Source organism: Frankliniella occidentalis, unplaced genomic scaffold (genome assembly GCF_000697945.3).
Source record: "Frankliniella occidentalis isolate FOCC.00 unplaced genomic scaffold, Focc_3.1 Scaffold820, whole genome shotgun sequence".
NCBI classification, from domain to species: Eukaryota; Metazoa; Arthropoda; class Insecta; order Thysanoptera; family Thripidae; genus Frankliniella; species Frankliniella occidentalis.
Genome location: NW_026267928.1, coordinates 13,151 through 18,280, shown reverse-complemented (window position 1 = coordinate 18,280; position 5,130 = coordinate 13,151). Strand labels below are relative to the sequence as shown.

The window sequence follows — 5,130 nt, the reverse complement described above, 5'->3', positions numbered from 1 at the left end:
ACACGTGCTGGAGGGGCGGGGCGTGGCGGGGCGCAGCGGGGTCGCGAGACGGCGAGGAGATCGTCGCGGTGTTCTGTCGCGGTGTTGTTGGGTCGCGGGTGCTGGGCGCGGCTGCGGCGGCGCGGCTCTGCTCTCGCACGGCAGAGTCAGAGTACGGAGTGAAGTGAGTGAGGAGGCCGAGAGAGCAAGGCGGGCCCCGAGCCGGCACCCGGCACCAGAGCCGGGCCGGCGGAGCGGCGGGGGAGGGGAGGGGAGAGCGTGGGCCCGCCGCCGGACGACTGGGCGGGGAGGGGAGGGGGCGGGGCTGGAGGAAAGGAGGGAGGGAGGGCCGAGGGGCGGTGCCGAGTCCACGACGATATCTTCTGCTGGATGATGTGGAGAGGCCTTCGAGCTGGCTTCGTGGGGTTGGCCGTGGCGACGGTGTAGGTGGTGGGGTGCAGGACGAGGGTAGGAGGGACCCCGCGGGGTTAGGCTGGCATCTCCTCTCCGGGCGAGGGGCGGGCGGGGCGGGGGTGTGTGGCCGCGAACCGAATCAGCCTGCTCCAGTCGTGCCCCGCCGTGGCTGGTCTCCCAGCCCCTGCGGAGGGTGCGCGTCGTGTCGCGTGCCCCGAGCTCTCGCGGGTCCACTGCACGCGCACGACGGACGCCCGCAGCCGCAGCAGTGACCGCGGCGCGCGCCCGTCTGTTCAGGCGTGTTTTTGTGTTGCATTCCCGCATGATCGAACTGAACTCTGAACAAGTTGGCCCCCGCGGGCCGGGCGCCGAAAAACCGAACGTTTTGCAAACATCCGTGGGACGCGCGGGCCGCGGCGGGGCGCTCCGCGGACAGCGGCCGGGCGAGTGAGGCTGTCGCTCGCGGAACTATGTTCCGGGTCCGGGTGTATCTGTCCGGACGCTGCAGTGTGGCGGGTCTACCTACTCCCTTCGCCCGTTAGGCGCCATGGCCCATGAGGACCAAGAGGGTGGGTTAGGTTGAGTTACACACCACAGTTTCAGGATGACTTCACTTCAACTTCAATGCTGGTTGGTTACGACGTCAGTTCACATGAACTGCTTGAATCACCGGTAACTTAAGCAAAGCAGTAAAGATCTCTAAAATCCGTCAACATATTTTTCAAAAATAAAATAAATTATTGGAATATTTTTAATGAGTCATTTACAGAAAAAGTATCAGCTTCGTCATACATCTTTTAGCAGCAGGTGCGGGCGTGCAGACCTGGCGCAGGTGAATGACATCACCTGACAACACTCTGGCTGCACCGAGGTAAACCCGCGGAGAAAGGCGCAGCGTGGCAGGCGCGGGGGTGCGGGGTCCACCCGCGCGCCCCGGTAATTCCAGGGCAAATGAACTTTGCAGCTCGGGTCGCCGATCTCATACGGATGGGGCTTTTCGTCTCTTCTTTTTTTTCTTTGCCCATGGCTAATTATTTGTATTACTCACGTTTTGCGTACTTGGTTCCGGTATGTTTCGCCCTCCCCCGGGGCCCGCGGCCCGCGGGCATGACTCACGCACCACCCGTCCGCGCGCCGACCTCAACGCCGCCGCCGTCGTCAGACCTGGTCAGACTATCCCGCCGATGATCCGCGCGATTATATCGAAGACGGGGGCCTCCGGAGCCGGCGGGACCCGGGCGCTGCTTCGCACGTGTTGCGGACCGCACGCCCGGAGCGATGGGGATCTAGGGCGCACAACCCCAACCCCCACCCCAACCCCCAACCCCCAACCCAACCCCAACCGTGTTTTATTTTTGCTAATGCATTGATGGGGGTCGGGGTGGTGGTGGAGGTTGTTTTATAAAACCGATAACACCTTACCTCGCGCGCGGTCATCGATTCGAGGTTTTCGTAGACTTATTCTGAATTTTTCACGGCCGTTTTTGGGGAGACACGTGATGCGTGACGCGATGTGTCTCCAGGATGTAGCACGATTACGGTCACGGAAACTGCGGACAAGGTAACAGTTCGATACTGTAATGTGATGGCGTGCGCCTAGGAATTCATGTCAAACCCCAGACATATATTGATGGCATCGAGGATATTTTTTTTCTATTTTGTGACACCCTTGTAAAAACTACCGTAAGGGTGTTTACATATCACATGGTTTGCGCGCCTTCCCTCCCACACCAGGCCTGACGTTGGCGTGTCGCGTGGGGGACGCGCGCGCGCCTCTGCAGCTCGGCGGCCGCCGCCTCCTATTTACCTGTCGCGTCATAAAACCATCCCCTCATCAGAGCAGAGAGGTAGAGAGAAAAGGAAAGTATATGGCAGAGAGAGAAAGACAGAAACAGTTGCCTGTCGCTTTCGTGAGATGAGGCATGCTCTTTATTTGCGCCGAGCTTGCTGCAGCCGCTATGCTGGGCCCGGTGCTTTTGTTATCGGTCGCTGAAAGGATCTCAGGTAAGTTGTACAACACACCCCGCCCCGACAGACGATATTTAACGAGTTATTTTCGGCGGCCGGAGCGCGCCGTCGTAAAAACGTACAGTGGCTCCGAATAATTACTACTTCTTTTGCCCTTTTTATTTCGCTTACCTTGAACGACCAGAGGGACCCCTGCTCTGGACAAGAGGAGCAGGAGGGCTGCTAGCTGCGCGCGGGAGAGCTGATGGCGAGGGTCTCTCTCCATGTTGGTGATGGTGATGGACTTGATGGAATGAAAAATTTCTGGAGGAACTTATTCCGGAGCGTTCATGGGGTTGTGGGTCTTCCAGTTGGTATGGGTGGGTCGAGAGACAGGGTTCTCTGCATGGGTTCTTCAGATGATGCAAGATGATGCAAGAGAGGCAGGAAGGCGCAAGCTGCTCTCTGCTCTACGGAGGGAGGGCATAAGCGGGTGCGGCCATAGAGGCTATACGGACTTGAGCCCGCCCAGAGTTGAGCCCTGACCATTGTAGGCCCGACTAATGCCCGATATGAGCCTAGATCCTCGTCAGCTTTGGTCCTGGCTACGTCCAGCTAGGCTCATATCGGACACTGCTTGGGCCTACAGTGGTCCGGGCTCAACTCCGGGCTGAGGCTGCCACGGAGGACGACTGGCGAGAGCGAACTCTTTTATTTGCATGTGGACCGTTATCAGTGCTGGTAGTGCGGGCGGGTTGGCATCCTCCCGTCGGACAGGCCCGGCGGCGGGCTCAGCAGAGCCAAGGTCTCTTCGCAATCCATCATCGGGAAAGGTGCGCGCAGGTATGACTGCTGATGAAAAGAGACGAGCTCGGAGCACGGCGTGGCGGGGCGTGGCGGGGCGTGGCGGGGCGTGGCGGGGCGTGGCGGGGCGTGGCGGGGCGTGGCGAAGCCCCCAGGGCGGCGGACTTGAAAGGGACGAGCAAAAGAGCTTCATCGCAATTACCGCGACCTGTTATTTTATTATTGGCCCCGCTTCTGTCCCGTTCCCTCCTTACACTCTGCGCTCCGGACGGGAGTGTGTACAATGTGTAAGTAACGTCGGACAGCAGCTGTTCTGTTCGGTTTGGAATGCCTCTTCCTCTCTCTCTCTCGCTCTCCCGCTGCTGTCCTGCGCCTCCAGCCGGCTCCAGAGCTCAGCCGCGGCCGGAGCAGCCCGGTCCAGGGGGCATTATAGCGGACCTACCGGGCCGAACCCGGGGGGCTGAGGGGGAAGGGGGGAGATGGTACTAGAGACGCGAACCACCGTCGCAAACACTTGCTTAGACTGGAGGGCGCCGAACCGGTGAGGTCCGAAAGTGTGTGAGAGAGAGAGTAGAGGGGGGGGGGGTAGTGTATGTGCCGTTACCACGGGGCGGGGCGGAAGGAACGCCTGGCAACAACAAACGGCGCGTAGAGGAAGGGAAGGGAAAGAAATAGAGGGGGGAGGGGTGTTTAGTGATCTGCGTGCGTCGCGGAAGTTTTTGGCAGCTGTCGAATATGGGCCAAGGCACTGCGGTGTGATATGTTGTGCGAAAATGCGTCGTATACCTGATTTTCTCATTCTTACATAGTCCGTGTATAGTACAGTCACTTGATATCGTACAGCAACGTGCGTTTTAGTTTTAATGACTGCCGTTTTATGTCGACCCGCGAGAGAATAACTCTTCTTGCGAACTGCGCAGCTGTAAAAACGTGATAGTATATAACGTTCCGCACGGGACGTGAACGTGATGCCTCCTCCCCTCGCCCCCCTTCCTCTTGTTGTCTTTCCCCCAATGTGGACCAGGTTCCGCTACCAGGACCAGTCCTTCCTTTGGCTTTTCTGATTTGCATATTCTTATAAGAGGTAGGTTCAGGAGTTGGTAAGGTTTGTGAGGCTGTGGTTGTGGGCACGGCGGAGCGCGGGGGGCAGGAGTAGGGGAAGGGGCAAGGTAAAACCAAGAGGGAGGACGTGACGGAGCCCTCGTCCTGCCTGAAGTTTAGTCCTGCTTGCGGAGCAAGGTCTACGCTTCAAAGTCACCCGCACGAAGAAAAAAAAAAGATTAGCTAGATAGCTAAGCACGGGACGACTCATTCCTTAGCCATGTAGTTCAAAATTCAACTGTGTCGGAAAAGCTTGATATCTTAGCTAGTTATCCAGCTAAATATTTAGCAATCTAGCTAAACAAGCAATGACACATTTGACTTTACTAATTTCAGTTGTGAGTTCAAAGTTTCAGTTGAGTAAATTTTAAATGTATCATCCGCTAAAAAGATTTAGAGATGAAAATTTAGCTATGTAGGTAGCTAAATTTATAGATACATAGCTACATACGTAATTAGTTATTCCGTATTTAGCTATAAATGATTTAAAACAGGTAATTGTTTTTATTTTTCGTATGGCGTCGTGAGTGCGTCGGCCAGTGCCAGTGGAGCTGCGCGCACAGGGGTGCTGCATGGCGACGGAGGCGCCTCCCCGGTAGTGCAACGCAGTCCAGCGCGAGGGAAGCCCCAGCAGCAAGTGTGTCAAGGCGTGCGAACAAGGCCCGAGACCGAGCTGCTGCCCACCATTGAGTACCCGGGGTACTATGAGCAGCCTCGTTCCCTACCCCTACCGCACTACACATCGTTTGTTTGAGTCGCGCTGATATTTTACAAACACCCACGCCTACCCCCAACCCCCAACTCAACCCACTCTACTTCTTAAAAAATATCTGATGCTTAAGCTGTATACGAGATAAAACAGAAATAAAAGGATACATTTTGAAA

General features: G+C 56.9%; 1 protein-coding gene across 1 annotated transcript in view; it reads right to left on the bottom strand.

The window, feature by feature from the left end:
* LOC113205624 (ecdysone 20-monooxygenase) overlaps positions 1 to 5,130 on the bottom strand; it is a 21,222-nt gene that overhangs the window by 15,330 nt on the left and 762 nt on the right. The gene's annotated exons all lie outside the window — the stretch shown is intronic.